The following is an 18,047-nucleotide window of genomic DNA, read 5'->3' on the forward strand; positions in this document are numbered from 1 at the left end:
ATGATTATCCTTGACTGCCTCCAATTCAAGAAAGTATCTGAATCAGAAGTTATACAAGTGCCTTTTGAAACAGGGCTGAACTCCAGGATATGACCAAATTTATGCAGGAGAGTCTGATAAAGATATATGTCGTGTCTGCGAGTAAGGGGAGGAAAGTGTTTTGGGTAAGGTTTCTGGGGGGGGCGTTTCTAACTTGATTTTCACTTGGGAATTTATTCTCATCTTACATGAAAGGGAATTCATACACATACAAATCTCCTTACATCAAATCAAGACCGTCTTGCTTTCGTCTAATTGTTTTGTGGAATAACCACTCAGAAGTTCATTTCTGTTATCTTTCTCAAACAAAATAAAAGGCCTTTTAGAAAAATTTTATTGCTAAAACAATGAAATCCTCCTGGGAATGACTTCGTTATGGAAATCAAGTGACAGTTTCTTTTATCTAGCCAAGCAGCAAGTCTGCATTTATAAAAGGCATTCTATGCACGAAGTACAGTGAGTAGGAGGACATGAAAATGCTATTTTTAAACCAGATTTCAGCGTTCCTCCCATACAGATTTCCTGGACTAATAACAGCAACAACAATAATGATAATTAATAATGCCAAAAAAGGAGTATCATCTCAAAGGTGAGTGGCATGTGAGAAAGCAAATTGTAGTTAAGGACTTGTAAAATTTAGGCACAAATGTAGGGTCCTTTCAAATAAACTGGCATTGTGCCATGAATTTCACAGGATTTGAGATTTGCTCCCTAAATTTTATACTGCATTTTTTTTCAAAAAAAGGCAATAAATTAACATTATGTGCAGCATATGCTGCATGTCTACCATTTGTTTTCTTGCAGCAATTGTTATTTTCAGAAACACCACTAAATGAGAAGCTGACTGTGGAGCTGTTGCTATCACTGTGTCTGTGTAAGTGATCATGGCAGCTTTTGGAACTGGGGAAGAAAGGGAAAAAAGCCCTGAGAAAATCCAGGGCCAAACAATGTTTTCAAATGCAACAAGTATAAGGGTTTGATGCAGACTTTGACCCAAAGCTTAAAAGAAGACACTGTAAAGATCCTTTTCTGCTTTGCTGACCTCTGGACCTGTCTCTCAGGACACTCACAGAGCAAAGTTGAATTAACAAATACAGAGAAAGTGTGGGTCAAATCTTTCCTCTCTGCCAGGAATACCTGTCTCCAACACATTTGGAGTACAATTTTCCAAGCACAGAAGTTAGCCACAATTACTAGAAGATTGTTACTCAATGTGCTATTGTCTACCAGTGATAATTAGAATAACCAGGAGCCCAAACAAGGATAATAAATATGAACGAAAGTGAGCAGCAGTAACAAAATGCCTGGGACACCGAGACGCAATGTGAAACCTGCTGGAGCACTGGCAATTGAGAGTAACCCAGCATTAGGAAGCCCCCATTTCCCATGAGATGAGAGCAAGGCAGAGAAATCTCACATGCTGCCTGTCCCTCTCTTACACTCAGCAGCTCTAACACAGACACTGTAGTCTGGCACTGACTCATGTTTCAAACTCAGGAGCACCCCCAAGGCCCGTGCCTGCACACAACCCTTGCCTCATGCTGGTGCCATGAGGTACCAACCTTGTCCAAGTATTTTCATCCATGTTTTTAATCCAGTGCAAACCCCTCAACAGCAGTAGCATGAAATGTGGAGGAGCAGTCTTGGCATGCTACCAACACAGTGAAAAATCCGCCACCTAGCTAAATCAGGTATGGTCTGTTTCTGAAAGATATTATTTAAGGAGCATTCAGGGTATGTTTGGAAGCACTTCCACTCTCTCACTCTCCTCCAAGACAAATCTTCATGTCATTAACCTTTATTTGCCTTTTAAACAGTAAAATGTAAGTCTGTTAAACCAGAGAGTTCCATTTTGATATTTTGATCATCTCCATCTGCTTAATGGGAAATGTGTAGTAGTAAGAGAGGAAAAAAAAATAGGTATGACTGGAATAAGTTAGGGCTGTTTTCCTTTTTTGTTCAGTGCTTGCTGCCAAACATGCTTGCTGCTGGTCACTTGCCTCACTCACTGCCAGCAAGTGCTCAGCTGGGCACGTCACCAATATTTAACCCTCAACAAAATTAAATCACAGTAATGCTTTGCACTCATTTAGGGTTTTACATACCACAAACACTGTGAAAAAATTAACTGCACGCTCTGTAACACACCTGCAAGGTAAATTGAGTATTGTTATTCATACCTTATGCAAAAGAGAATTTCACTGGAGATGGGATAATTGACCTGCCCAAAGCTATGCAACACAGGTGCTCCTGTTTCCTGGTTCTCTCTCTATGCCAACAGACCAGTTTCAGCCTTTTCTGAAATTCAGAGTGAGTTCTGTCTTCATTTCTGCATCTTTCTGCTGATGAGGGAAAGCAGGCAGCAGGTTTCTGTACCCAGTGGTATGAGTGGTACATGAGTGCTGTGAGAGTGGTTCCTAGCTGCATTGCCTATGGTGCACCAGAATCAACAGTACTGGAGCACTGATGTTTCTACTTCCCTATGGTAAGTGAAGATTAGCTGCAGAAAATTATTTGACCAATATTTGGTCTACAATAATTTACTAATAATTTGGTAAAAGAAACTTTAGAAGCCTTTTTTACAAAAGACTATCAAGTTTTTGCTTATCTGGATGTCTTCTAGTACTGCAAGGAGCACAGTAGAGGGCTCAGCAGTGTACCACACACTGCTCCTCATACTCCCTCTCTCTTTCCCTCAACAGTAAAAAAGGGTAGGACTAAACAAATAAAGGCTTCATCCCAGACAAACGATGGCAGGGCAGGAGCAGTGCCCACTGCCAGCTCCTGTGAGCTGCAGCCACTCCTGCTCACTGTCACATGGCAGAAAACACCACACTGAGCTTGCCTTCAGCCAGCACTGGTGTACTGAATGGACCTGAACTGAGGTGAAAACCCTCACATGTCACAGGCTGGACAACAGATTAATGTAGGCAGAGATCCTGTTACAACACCAGCTGTTCCTCCTGCACCATGACCAACAGCCACAGGGTAGGTGAGACCCAACCATGCTCACTGCATTAGAAATTAAAGGACTTTTCCTGTAAAAGATCTGTAAGCTTATGTGCAGTGACATGATTAAAGCAGAAATGTTAACTACCAGTCCTACCAGTGGATGCAATCATCCCAGTTCGAAAGAGGGAAAAGCTCATCCCTGTTCACAGACCAAGTAAGCCCTACCTTTGATCAAAGCAGTTAAGACTGGAAAAGCACTTGAACACACTGATCAGCTCCTAAGCTAGGACAAGGCTTGAGTAGAGGGGTTTATCTCTCACAACCTCTCACTTTTGACCACGTTTGGTTGGGTCAGGGCCAACTTGGTGTAACCATATGCTCAGCCCGAGCTGCAGGTTTTCATTGCCCACAAACTGTAGCTCAAGCCAAAGCCTCTTTAGATATCACACCTAAGAGCACTGCCACCCCTGCAGATCAGCAGATGAGCTCCATAGTTTAAGTGGATTAGCTGTGCTGAACAACCCTGCTACATTCAGTTCCCCTGCTCAGTGCTCCAGCTTCAGTCAGCAGTGATCTTTTCTACAGCTGCTCCAGGAGGTTTTGCTGCAGAGGACAGAGCCGGGCTAAGGAGAAGATTACGCTGCCCCCAGGCTATAGGAGAAAGACAAGCTTGGAGGTTGGGCTCTGTGGGCTCCTCAAGGAGCTCAGCGAGCCAGTTGTGCTCTTGGAAGATCAACCCCTCCCACACCCTCTCTGGCACCAGAGTTTGGGGTTGGCTTCCCACTATGTTGTGTGGCTAGGATGAAAAATATAAGCCTAACATACCACATACCACCTTGTCAGGACTTCTTATGAAAAATCCTCAGCAGTGGCACACAGCAGAGCAGTGCATAAACCACCACAGCAGCAGGATGCCCTCCTTATGCCACCTATCTTAGTCTGGGAGGAACAGCCTCTGCCGTGTCTGAGCAGCTACAAACCTCTGTTCCTGTAAACCTCCCAATTTCCCATGTACACCATTATCCTTCTCTCAGCCACTCCTCCCAAAGGCAGCAGGCAGAAGTGCTGCTAACAGAGCATAATCAGTGTGAAGTTGTAACTGTGTGGGGGAATGTGGCAATTCATGGAAAATGTCTTCGACCAAAAGGCAATTAGCAGTGAGTCTAAATGCAGTAGCAGAAGGGAGTGGTTTCCTAACAAAACAAGCCCTGTTTAAAAAAACACAAAAAACCCTCACTCTAATACTTGCTTTCCTCAAACAAGTAGCAGTCTCAGGACATTGAAAGCATGAGGAAAAAAATACCTCTGTGAAGCTTTCTGTAAAGATTATTCTTTACAGACACATTTGGCAGCCCTTTCTGCTCTGTCTTCTAATGCTATTGAGTATAACTATGTTAAGTTAATAAGCAAATCCACTCAAAGGGGTTTTTTTGAGGTTTTCTAGGCCAAGTGCAATAGGAAAGTTTTCAGAAGTGGGAGTTGTGCCTGCCTTGCTTCTAATTGTAGTGAAACTGTCAACCTCTGTGTTGTGTTTCAAGACGTTACACTTCAAAATCATTCCCTCTGTGCTTTGAATTGCTATACTTTTAAGCTAACTACTTCTGAAAGTGCTGTTTAAGAAATGACATCTTCAACCACATTTAACATTGAGAATAAATCTAAATTTGCAAAGTCTCATTGGGTCCCTGCAAAAGTGTAGTTTTTTTATTGCTCTTGACAGCCAATCTCTTGGAAAGTATCTGTGCAGAAATTTAGTTTAAATTACTTCATATCAAGACATTTAAGAGAAAATGAGGGGTTGCTACAAGTTAAAAATAATTATGCTTTTTTAATCTTAGATTAAAAAATCACCAACATTCAAGCAGCAAACAGCACCAAAACCAATTAGTAACCTTACAGCCTACCTCTGTGCAGGCATGTATTAATTGTATTTCAGAATCATCTCCAAACACACATGGCTAAAACAACTGAACACGGCTGACTTGCTTTCTCCCTTGTAAATCACCAAAAGTGGAAGCAGGTTCAGGGACTATGGTGAGAATTACAGGCCCTAACTGCCTCTGGAAGGGTGTTCCCTGACAAACTGAGGGAACTGAGGGAACCTTGAGCTTTCCAAGTGCTCCTGCACACATTTGAATATCAGGGTAATTAGAAGGCCATGCTCCTTTCATGCTGTCATGAAACACAGAATATTTATGTTGCTTCAGCTTTAATGACTTTAAAATATGGAAGATCATTTCAGTAGAGTCAAAGCAGAATCAGTAATGCTCAGATATATTTACACTCTGTTGCTCAGTGTGGTAAAACTAATTCACAGTAAAGGTTTACTGCTAAATTCCTCAGGAGACAGAATAGGCAAGTAAGCAGCTCAGAACGTGCAGGCTCAGTCAGCTCAGTCAGGAGGAGCTATTTTCTACCTAGTGTGACAGCACCCAGCACAAGGAGGCCCCAAGAATGACTCCACTTCCCAAGTAATACTTTCAGCAAGCAGAAAATTATACTGTACCTTGTGGGGCTGAACAACTTTGAAGTATTATCTTGAGGTCTGCCAAAGCTGTTCCAGATGCCAGGCTTCAATTTAAGCCTATCTATTTTTCATATCCTTCTCCCAGACTGCCGTCTCCCCGGTTTAAAGGAGGACAGCACACTACTTAACCTGCAGAAAAAAGCTCCTATCATCGCTTGGGAATGACTCCCCTCCATAGCATTTGGAAATCACACTGGTCACCTTGCAAGGAAGTCCCATCCCACTCCTTGCTCACCACATGATGGTGCTTGGCTAGGCCAAGCTGAGGGGCTACAAACAAGCTCCTGCATTGGCACTGGTTATTTCTGCACTTGAGAAGGAGGGGTATGTGGCCTTCCCACTGCATTCTGCTCATCATCATTTCTCCATGCATGGATATGATTCCTCCGCACCTCTTCCCAAACTAAAAAAAAAAAAAAAAAAAAAAAAAAAAAAAAAAAAAAAAAAACCACAAAAAAACACACACAAAAAAATCAAAAAACCACCACCCCCAAAAACCAATCAAACAAACAAAAAACACAAACCAAAAACCACAACCCAACAGGAGCAATGATGGCAGAGAGTTTTTTACTCCCAAACTCCAGCACCGGCTCAGGCAAGAAGTGAGGAAACATAGCCCTATCACAAGGGAAACAGCTGAGCTATTGCAAACAACAGCAACCCTTTTGACTTCACTAGAAAGTGCCCAACCCAGTACTAGTTTCCAGGTGGAAAGGCTGCCCTCCACTTACCATGTAGACTCCAGAAGAGCTGGATCAGCTTCTCAAATATCCCTTGTCTGCCACAGCAGCCCAGCAAACATTGCCATCTAATCATTCCCATAGTACACTAATCCCTTCCTGGCTTGGCAGAAGGTGAGTACAAAGATTTTGCTAATCTTGCATTTATAGTAATTTCCCCCTCCCTGTCACATCATGTGAATCATCCCTGTTTCCAAGCATCAAAGAGTTAATGGAAGAAGGAGCCACCCTACCATGTGCTTCACTCAAGGGTAAGTGGACTGGCCAGCTACCAAAGCAGATTGTTAAAGACTGCACCGGGCTCCTGATTTTTTTTTCTCTAAACAGCAATAACGTAAGGATTGAATGTGGACATAAATGTAAACCTAGACCACATCTGCTGATAAAGCAAAATCTTTGTACTTGCGCAACTGCCATTAACTGTACACAAAATACTTAAATTTCATTAATTCTTCTACATTCAAAAGCTGACCTGCAGTCTGCCCGAGGCAGCCAATGAGAACTGCAGGCTCAGCAGAATTGCACATTAAAGACAGAAGGGAAACAGATTATAATACAAAATCAGACTGCTAGGAAAGTGAATCATTTGTGCAACTGTTCAACACTCGGAGCACTTTGGGCACACTTTACCACACCAGATTACAACACAGCTCTGGTGGTTCTCTTCTGAAAGACAGCTTAACAGGTTTGTTAGGTTTGTGTTATTTGCCCCTTTCATCACAGGCATGAACAAAACTGGTGCCTTCAGGACTCTGTCATATTCCACTATTAAATTTTCTTTTGAATTAATTGAAGGTACTCTGATATTTGAAGATTTCTACCTTCCCATAATTGCATTAATAGCTTGGAGCAGAGTGTACGTGCATATGCAAAATGTTTCTTACCAAATATCTCTCAGGGAACTTCAGATGCACATCTTTGCCCTAAGCGTTCACGCTTCTTCTAATAAGATAGCCTTGAAGCAGTATTCTAATTCTAACTTATTTTTTGTAAGGTACTTCCACCTTGCATTCATACCTGTCAGACATGGAATATGGAGTTCTCTTGGTTAACTATTACCAGACCATTTGAAGGTTTCTCCATTGCCCATCCGGTATAAGCAGCTAGGACCTGCCTAATAGGACTCCATCTCTAGACAGCTTCATTTTGAATGACATGCATTACCTTGGACCAGCTTATTTCCATGTTGGTTCATGTTCTGCTCTGCTGTGACCTCTGAGGAGAACAACTCAGGTACTCATCTGTCCCAAAGCCATTTGTGTCCTATTTTAGATTCCTTCCTATTTCAAGTCTACCATAACTGACCTATAGGCATGAAATCCACTCAGGGATGTGACTGGTGACCCTTTCTACAGTTTGTATTAGCATGATTATTTACATGATCATTATTAACAAGAGAAAAATATTTTAATTTGCTAGCAAATTCAATTTTCACATCTATAATCAACACAATCATGTCTACAAATAGATGTTTACTCTTACATGCTGAGCTTGGAGACACAAAACCTGATGCATTCCTTAGCTGTCCCCATGGCATCTATACCTAATACTGCAATCTCAAATTATGCAGAAGTCTGCAGTAACCCAGTCTGTTTTCAGTTATCCAGTACCTTTCTAGTTCATGAATAGTTTAATTAAAAAAAAAGGCAGGGGAGCTTATTAGAAAAATTAATACTCAGATTTCAAAGACCTAACAGCGTTGGAAGATGCACAGTAGATCATGCTCAGAGTACTTCATGCAAAAATATAAATCAAGAATTTTTAGTGCTTCCACTCAGGGTTGCTTAAATTTGTGTGATTCATGTGGGAAGACATTGCTAACAACAACAACAACAGTCTCTGCAACTAAAATGTAGAAACTAGAGTTGAATCTTTGGGTTGAGAAGTACAGTGACTTTGCACAGGAACTGCACACACCCCATCTACTGGCTTTTCAGAAGACTGAGAATTTTAACAGCAGCAAGGCAAGATTATCTTGCACTGGCATTATTTACTAAGCCATGCCGGTGAGATTAGTGCTTGATGAAAGTACAGGAGATCATCACCTATCCCAGAAGAACCACAAAGCAATCCAGAACTGACAAAACTGTTCAGAGCCTACCACGGTAGAAATACAGGTCACAGGCTAAAAAAAGTAATCCGAATCATCACAGCACCTTGTACATTGTGACAGAAACCTAATAAAGAATCAGAGAAAATGTTCCAGCTGACAAAGGTATTGGTTTTGCTGAGTGCCTGCTGTGAGGCCTGCCTTGCTGCCTTTAAGAGCAGGGGCACGGGTAACATCCAGCAGAACAGATAAAGGCAGCAAACGTTCACCCACCCACAGCAGAGACTTCAGTCAGTGGCTGTTGTGCCACCTCTGCAGCACCCAGGGAGAACAGCCATTGAAATTTTTAATTTAAGAAAGTTGCATGTCACGTCATTAGAAGAATTCACAACAAACTTCAGTCATTGAGTCAGAAATGGAACTCAAGCTATGCTCTGTCAATCAGGATGTTTGATCGTGGCAAATCAAATTATCTGCTCGCCTCTGCTGAAAGCTTCCCAAAGCCAGTGCAATCTCCCACTCCTCTAGAGGAGTCTGCAGTGCCTTGGTAGCAGATGGTGAAAGTTATGAGAGTAAATCCAGCTGCTGGGAACATGGATAGTTTTGCCATTGGAGTGTCAAACTGTGACACTTCTTTTCCCAATGAATTAGTAATGTTAATCTATCCATGCTGCCTCACCAATGTTACCAGCCAGTGTCTGCCTGTTCATTTCTAACTCCATAGTTGCAGGCAAGGGCTCATAGAAGCGGCCAACAGCCACCACAATGTCAATCTATGGTCTTAGGAGACTAAATACATTTAAATCTGTCAATACACTCTTTATATGAAACTTGCATAACAGGTTGGCTTTTACTGACAGTTGTGTGAAATATAAGGCGGTGCATGATATATATTAGGGGGATTTTCAATGCCTCTTGACTTTTCACCCTGGATTTCAAATTTGTTTCTTTACCAGTGAAGAAACTCATTCTTTACCACTGGTTTCTTTTACCAGTGCCCTGTCACACAGATGCATAATGGCCAAAATTTCTAGTCAAAGCCAAATCACAGAAATTTTATTGCGTATAGAGTCAGAGATGTTTTGAAAATAAACTTTTCAATTACCTATGAAGTTTGGAGGAACTCAATGTTACAGAAAGAAAATTATGTTTTTCCTTCACTTGCTACTGTCCTTTTCACAGACCAAAGCTTGCTCTTGCAGGCTTCAGCAGAGTGGACTGGGTTCAGAGCGATGTAATGCATTAAATGTTCAGTTTTCAAACAAAAGACCAAGTTTTGTTTTAAAGTGCTGTCTTTACTCAAAGCATTTTAAACCAACTGTTTGATAAGGGGCTACTGCTGCTGCTCACCCTTTCTTTACATTTTCTGTGCAAAAGTTGTGAAGGTACAGTACTGTTTTAAGATGTATACCAGCCAAGGAGAGTACAGTGATGTGAAACTGGTATTTGTCCTTTGTCACTACCAGCAAAGGTGTGTCTGCTCAAAGCTGTGGTAACTGTCAGCAGCTTCAAGCAATTCAGATCTTTGCTTGTTTGTGTGCCAGGCAATCTTAGAGAGCTGCAGAACTCTCTTCTAAGCATTAAGATCTCAGTAACTTCAACTATATAAATGCCCCAAATTAAAAAGGCATATTCATCAATTTCTAGGAATACACTGCAGTTTGGATGACATGTTATTCCAGTGCTCAGTTTCTTCTGGACCTGAAGGCATCCTAGAGGTCTTAAAACTCAGCCTTCCTTCAGCTAGCTCCAACTGGAGCCAGACCAAGCATTCAGTGCTGGCACCAGACCCGCTGCAGTGCCAGACCACGTTAAGCCAAAAGCTGGGAGGTGTTTTTAGGAACCCTTGCAGAAGGCACGTCTGCCAACAAGGTTCAACGAAGTTTCTGCTGGTGACTTGAGAAGACATATTGAATGTCAATTGGCATGTTTATTTTCTTTAAACACTGAGCTTCCTTTCTAACATCTAATAGGGCAGATTACTGGTTTAATACTAATGGAAACTGATCAAAAGACCCTAGATTATTTGGCTGGCTTAACTTAAAAACTTTTCCTGCTCCAGTTTCCATGCAAAATACATCAAAGTATTCCTATGAATGGAGCACCTATCAACTAATCATTTAAGGAGATGAGGAAAACTACCTGTAATACTGAGTTATGGATAAAAATGCCAAAAACCTCTCAGATCAACTGAAGGACACGCTCCACAAATTTTCACAAGGACTACTTTGGAAAATAAAACCTAGAGAAACATACTATATAAGGCCATTTGAAAATTCTATTTCTTATCTACAAAAGTTCTCAGTTGCCATCATGGTTCATTTGTTTGGGGACAAAAGTAGCTGGCAAACTACAGTAAAAAAGAAAGAACAAGTAAACACTGGCATTTTAAGTGTTCTCTGTAACTGAAGATAAGCAGCAGTGGTCAAGTGAAAACTGACCAGCTCTCTTTCCATACTGCCAGCTGGGAGCAACTTGGATCAAGGCTATCAACCCATTTAAATGCAGAAATGCTTTCATGATTTCAAGGCAGAACAAATATTTCTTTTTGTCTGCACACTTTTTAGAAGACATGAACAGTAACTTCAGAACAGAACATAGATGCCTGTTAACAAAGCCAATAACAATTATTGCTATGTTTAAGAATCAACAAAAAAAAACCAGCAGTGTATTCCAAAGGCATTCGCTCACAAAGCAAACTCACTCTACACAAGCCCCAGCACAGAAACGTGATAGTACCTCATGATTTATGTTCTCTCAGCAGGTTGTACCGGGTCCTCCAGATTCCATGCTTGCCTTTGAAAGCAATTAAGTTTCTTGCAGTTCTGGGAGCGACAAAAGCTCTCACTATGAAAACCTGCATGCTGCACTCGTGCTGAGTCTGCAGCTTGGCAGACTGAAACAAAAGCACCACAAGAGGTGAGAACTTCCCCCACTTAACTCATCTGAGAGCATTAGTATGTGAAGGGCCATCTCTAAACTTTGAAGCTATTTCCAAATCATGTCTTTGTCCAGTGCCCAAAGAGCCAGCTGCCGCTGTGATTTGGAGAACATTTGCAAAGCCCCTCTCAGCCTGGAAAGAAAAATCCCTTTTCTCATCAGCCTGCACACAGGAAGCTCTACAAGTTCAGCTACTGTGAACTATTCTAATTGCTCACAAGACAGAGTACCCTTACTTACATAAGAGCATGTCCAGACAGCTCGATGAAACCTGGGTCCTGCTGTGCTATGCACTGTACAAACACCTGCTCCATGGAGTTTACAACTTGCACAGAGTAAACTGTACCTAAGGGAAGACAAGGGCAAGAAGCACATGTAGAGAAGTAATCAACAGGCATTTCACACAACTAGTGTGTGAATTCTGCTTGTGAATTATTATAGTACAGGAATGCTGCCTGATCAAAAAATAGATCTGTGATATATCCCTGGCTGAATAAAACAAACAGAATAGCAGCAAAGTCAAACTATTAAACATCCTGGCCCCAGCAACAAAAGCCCCAATGCTGTTCAAAAAACAGACTGCCTGGACAAGACACATCTTTTACCTTCTGAGGTAGAAAAAAGCCAAAGTCATTTCCCATCCCTGCTCTAATTCTGCCCAAACTGCAGGAGAGTGACCTTGTGAAGCCAGAGTGCTGAGCCGGTGTGACAAACACGGCAGTGGGGCGCACGGAAGGGCGTGTGCCAACCAGCAGCCCCAGCACACAGGGAGGGCAGCTCCTTCCAGGCAGGGTGGTGACAGTGACCCACCTCTTGCTTACAGCAAGGCATGCTGGCCTGAGACCTCAGCCAAGGGCAGTTACTCAGGGATTGCCCTCACACATGGAGTTCACATGTCATTTACTCAGCGGCAAACAAACTTGCCAAGACCAACATTTTTCCACATTGACTTATTTTTGCACCTTAGACTCAGCATGTTTGGTTTTCAGGGTTTATTCTCATAACTCCAAATGAAATCAGCTGGAGTGATGCATACTCAGCATCCAGTATTCTGTAATTTTATTTTTTACTTATCAGTGTACCTGTTTTCTCTGTTATGCAGTAAGACATCCAATTCTGTATAAGTACATTAATTTCAGATAGTATCATTTTCAAAATTATTTAAGCCTAGTTATGAGAGTTAACCTGGCTCTGTTTCCTTCTGACAACATCTGTGGTTTCATAACTTTAGGGTTTTTGTACCTCTCGCTCACCTTAGCATGACTTACAAATTCAGAGAAATTATTTATCAGGGAGATCTGCAAAAAATGACCAACGGCAATTTTCTACCAGATTTAAAAGAACATTTCCCGCTCTCATCTCCTTCACTTAAAGTTGCAATCATCTCTGAGAACCAGAGGCAAGTGCTTTTGAAGGCAGAAATGTGCTTAAAGACACATAATGGCAAGAGTGTAAGATGCTTCCATGTCCTCTAAGCCCTCTTTAAAGTGCTTAACGTCTTAGGATAAAAAGTATGAGCAACTGTGAGCTTGGTCACAGATAGTTCATTAAACATACAAACATATACAGACATGTCAGAAATGTTAAACCAGGAGCTAAAAGGCAAGGAAATACCAGAAATGTGCCCAATGTGAAACATTTAATCTTTATTCTTAATTTTGTGATCACACAGGTCTTGTTTTCCACAGGAAATGGTGCCATTCACGGTATAGTAAAGCTATTACTCTAGCTTTCAGTATTACTGAATAAGAGATCCTCAGTTTGCTTCATTCTCAGTATTAAAAATGGCCCTGAATGCTTTGCTGTAAAGACAGAACAACTATTTCCTTCTAGGTTATTTTCTGGCTGTCACCATATTACCTAACTGCCTGATTCACTAAAATTAGCACATGTTCACAACACCCCGGTGAGGAGAGTTTTTTCCCCCCATCACAGAGACAGAGAGACTGAAACTGTGGACAAAGGTCTCTTCCAAACCCAGCTATGCTGCTTGATGAGATTTTCCTCCCACACATGTGCTCAGCACCAGCTGCCCCTCTTCCTGTGCTGACTGTCTCCCTTCAGAAGTGCTAGCAGTCTGGTGTAAAAGCGTTTTGTAATCCATTATGGTGAAAATAAACTGGAGCAGCTACAAACTACTCTTTGGGCTCTTTTATGCTAACCCAGTTTTGCCTCCAACCAGCTGGGGAGCACTCACCAAAGAGGGTCCTATCCAAGGGGAGGTGCAGTGAGCATGTGGGAAGCTTGTGATGACAGAGGCAGACCCAAAAGAGGGCACCTACGCTGGTCAAAATCATTAGCAGGGCTGAAACGTTTACATGAGAACAGACCTCTTCTATTGGAGGAACAGAGATAACTGCAAGCTATCAAGGATCTCACATGAACCAAAGCTGTAGCACCCAGTTTGCAGTCACAGACATCCAGTTTGCAGTCACAGATTCATGCTGACAGCACAGGAACAGCAAGATTAAGGTGTGGGAGCAGGTGGAAAGAGATGCATTCACACGAGGTGCTACTGCCAGCACACACTTGCATCCTCTTGATGGAGACTGCTTCTCCACCACTGAGCTGCTCAAACAAACTCTATGAATGCTCTTCATCCACTTCAAGTGTGAAGTTAGACACTTTGAACAGACTTAGGTTTAAGCTAAACTGTATTTTCACACCAGAGTTTATGTACTGATGCAAAGAGACAGGATTGCATGAGTCGGTCTGCTGTCTCAGTAGGGCTACAAGGCTGCATCAAGCATTTGGGCTACAACAAACAACCACAGGTGAAATAATCCTGTATCTTCACACCAGACAGGGCAAGCAGCATCCAAATGCAGCCTCAGGAATTGCAAACTCCATACCAATGCACAGAACAGAGATTTCCCTTTTCTGTGGCTTAAGTTCTGCTGCTTTCCTTCTCAGATTCTACACCAGCTTCCTCTTGGTTTCTCAGCAAAATCCCAATCACATCACACAATCCACCCCTGACAGTGACACCAGCTCCAAAATACTGTCCCCACACTTGGTGCTTTTGGCCTTAACTGCCCCTCCATCTCCTGGTTCAGATAATGCCATGTTCCTCACTACTACTCCTGAGAACATCCTCCACAGCTTGTGCTCTCTCTCCATCCTTTCCTTCTGCTGCACCCTGTCTGGGCAAACAACAGCTTTGCTGAAAACATGGGACAATAATCTCCTTTCTTTTGTATGCCTAAGACCACAGCACTCAGGAGACCAATGTGGAAATATCAAAGCAAGTTCTTCAGCTCTAAAATACAGCATACTCAATGCTACCTAACGAGCTCCTGCTGTGTGGGTACAAAAGGAGAGGCATTAGACTTTATATACTGACTGACTATGGACAAGTTTTGCTGCAAATGAGAAGGCAAATCCCTCATATTGGGGCAACTCTACAGCCAAATTTCAAATATTCACTCCCAAATGTGAAGGTGATACACAGGTACTCAAATGAAACAGCTGACCTATTTTTTAAAAAGGTATAAAACATGCAGAGTTTTCTATCTTGTTCTCAAGAAAACTGGAATCATTCATGCTGAAACATAAAAAGAAAGAAAAATCAACACTAAACTGCCACTGCTTTTGGAAAAAAAAGTCAGTTTAAAAGGTTATCCTGGAAAAATCCTGAAAGTTGTACAATGCTGATTATAGGCAGTTCAACCTACTTTTCCTACATTACTTGCAATTTCCTACAGCTATTATTGAGAAAGTCCCTACAACAAATCCATGATGTAGAATAAAAATGAAAGATTATAGTCTCCAGTAATGTCTGGACATATCTCAACAGGAGAACTACAGACTAGAATAAAGATGCCTATTAGTGAGGCAATAGATAGTTAACACAGAAGACAACACTGTGTGCAGTGAATTTTTGACTCAGATATGCAAGAGACCGGAAATCTAAGTGTCACAGTAACAGCCTATTTACAAAAATTAAGAGGAAATGTTGATTGGTTTCTATAGACACAAACATTGATAGTGGCACTTGAATCAGGCAACTGGTCTTATGTCTGAAAGCAAGGTCAATCTATGATCACTGTGGTTCAGCAGACAAAGAAAGATGGCAAGAAAATCTTGTTGATACATTACTTTCACCATCTGAGGGTCAGGTGATTTGGCTACAAGAAAGCAAATAAAATTTCTTTAAACCAAACATTTAGTTCTTTCATGTAGCTTTTCAGCAGCAGACTCTAATGCGAAAGTTTGTGGGTTTTGCTCCAGCAGCTGGGTGGGCAGGATTCTGATCCACTATGCAAATGACTCAAGTGTTTTTCATTTCCTAGGGTGCCAGCTACACTCCTGAACCCTCTGCTAAGGGAACCACCACAGCTGCTGAGCCTCACAAGAAAAGAGCAACTGGGTATGAAACGTTTTTTCCTTAAACATGACTACCACCCAATTTTATGGCATGACAGAGAGGAGTTGTAAAGTCACTGTTACTCCTTGAGTAACTGTTTTGAAATAAAGGCAAAAGGTCTAACTTCCTAATTTTATTGAAAGAGAAGCAAGCAGGAAGATTCTACCATGCAGCATTCCAGATCTGGGCTTTGCAGAGCCTCTTTTCAACACTGATGCTAAACATGTCAGATTTTAAGGAAGAATTATGATCAGAGAAAGAAAAAAACCTGAAAAATAGGTCCCATCTAGATGGGATCCCTCCCTTTGTTGGATGGGACCTTCCTATAAGGACAAACTTGACTTGCACCCTTGATGCTTCCTACTTAGTCTCCTCCCCAAAATGAGAGGCTAAGCATGGATTTGCATGGGTGATTTAAAAAGCAGAAATCTCAAGGAGCAGCAGGCAGGCAGCCTCCAAATGCAGGGGTGGAGAGAAGCCACAGATGGGCTGATCTCTCAGGCACTCTACTGGAAACCAGGGAACCACGAACAGGTCTGCAAAGGGACTTAAAACACTGCTGAGACTTTCTGAAAGCCTCCTAAGATAAAAGCCAGGGATTCAACCCCATCACACTGTATGACACAAACTCTCTCCTGTCTCCAAACATCACAAAACCCAAATATTTGTAGCACTACATATAGAAACACCTGACTTTTAATGCCTATAATAAACTACATCTACACTGGGAGAGACTGAAGTATTACTGCCATATCTTCATAACCTTGTTGAGAGCTGTAGCACAAAGAAAGCCTGTGTGGTTTTTTAATCCCATATAGACAGAGCTCTAAGTTGCTGACTTCTGTATTAAGCTGAACTTCCAGGCTCTCAACCATCTGAAACAAAAAAACCCCAAGCTCTGCAAACATCATCTTGTCTTCTGCATTCATCTATTCTATAGGTCTCCTATGTGGGCCAAGTTGAACTTTTTTTTTCCACTGAACAGGTAAATATGTATGGGGAAAAAATACCAAAATGCATGTATCAGTACGAGGCTTTCATGGCAATCCTAAAGAGTCAGGAAATACCAAAGAAGGATCAAGGAAAATTGAAACCTTCCTCCAAGTGGAGATGAAATAAAACTAAGCCAAAGCAAGAGTGTTCCACTATTCCTCATGGTGAATGGCTGGAGAGCTCCTTTCCTCCATCTGGTGAATGTATCTTGACTAGAGAAAGAGTAACACAGTACAAGAGAATGTAGCTGCAACCTGGTGTGAGTGCCAGGCTGAGCAAAGGGTTCAGCCAAATGCTCTCACTTTCAAGAGGAACTGCTGCAAGAAGAAGCATACCATGTCCAAATATATACTTATTTTCTGAAAATGTGTAACTGCTCAGATCACAAGACAAGACAGAGTTGTGTAGTGCCTGCTATTTATTTCATGGGGCACACAGGACTTAATTTTGATTCACGTGAATTTTGGATACATGATCTAACAACATCCACATCCCTTAGTGTCAGGAACTGAAGTCAGAGGTTGAGGCAGGTAAGAAGTAACAACTCAGTCTCTATGTTTTAAAAATCATCCTGAATTTCCCTTGAGTCTTCCAGGAAAACCAGATATACAGATCTCTCATCGTCACAATTCATCACTCTCTAGACTACGCAACAAGTCCCCATAATGTTCCACTTTGGCTAGCAGAGCAGTGAACAGATGTGGAAAAAAATTCACTCACTAGTGAAGAAATTCAGGGCAAGAAAATAAACCAGAATTAACTGGACTGTGTCCAGATCTCTTCACAGTTTTATGAAGAAGAATGTGAGGAAGCAGAGGATACACACTTTGATTTCAGAGACCCAGTTCCCCAACTGCAACATGAAAAACATGGTCTAGCAAGGGGTTTGAGGAAGATTTCCATCACCATAATTCACCAGATAGTGCTTTGGTGCAGACCTGCATGACTTTTTCTAGGTTGAAGAGCTATAGCAACTTACATCAGATATGAAAGTGCCTCCCTGTATCTAAAGAAACACAATTATTTAAGATTCAGATGGTTATGGACTTGCCACAACAGACACCCTAAAATATCAGTAAGTTTGCAACAGGACATCATAAGGGACAGCCTACCTAGCATGTCTGGAACACTCACAGGGCAGGGGAGCAAAGGGCTCTGAAGAAAAGGGAGGTTTCCTGGAGCAAGAGCAAGTGAGCATCTGGAAAAAGCATCCTTAAGCTTGAGATCACACTGGATGCAATACAGTGGAGGTTTGGGGTCTTCCCTTCTCCCAGATAACCTGGAGCAACCTTGAACAAGAAGTCTTGTCTCTGTTCATACATAGATCACAGATGAGAAGAGCCATGTACAAACTCTCTGCAGGAAAAACAGCCCAGGGTTTAACCTCCACTTCCATGCTGTGAAACAGCTTTTAAAAGCTGCAGAGAGGAGAGAGATTTG

The 18,047-nt window shown here is 41.8% G+C and overlaps 1 protein-coding gene across 21 annotated transcripts in view; it reads right to left on the minus strand.

Annotated features, from left to right (window-relative positions):
* The window catches only part of ATXN1 (ataxin 1), a 367,362-nt gene that overhangs the window by 96,369 nt on the left and 252,946 nt on the right, over positions 1-18,047 (minus strand). For 2 of the 21 annotated variants that reach the window (XM_074543244.1, XM_074543194.1), the window contains one exon: positions 11,489-11,594. The exons of the other annotated variants lie outside the window; for them this stretch is intronic. The gene's annotated coding sequence lies outside the window, so the exon portion shown is untranslated. The remainder of the gene's footprint in view (positions 1-11,488; positions 11,595-18,047) is intronic. 21 annotated transcript variants of the gene reach the window in all.

The sequence above is a fragment of the Zonotrichia albicollis genome, chromosome 1, assembly GCF_047830755.1.
Source record: "Zonotrichia albicollis isolate bZonAlb1 chromosome 1, bZonAlb1.hap1, whole genome shotgun sequence".
Classification (NCBI taxonomy): domain Eukaryota; kingdom Metazoa; phylum Chordata; class Aves; order Passeriformes; family Passerellidae; genus Zonotrichia; species Zonotrichia albicollis.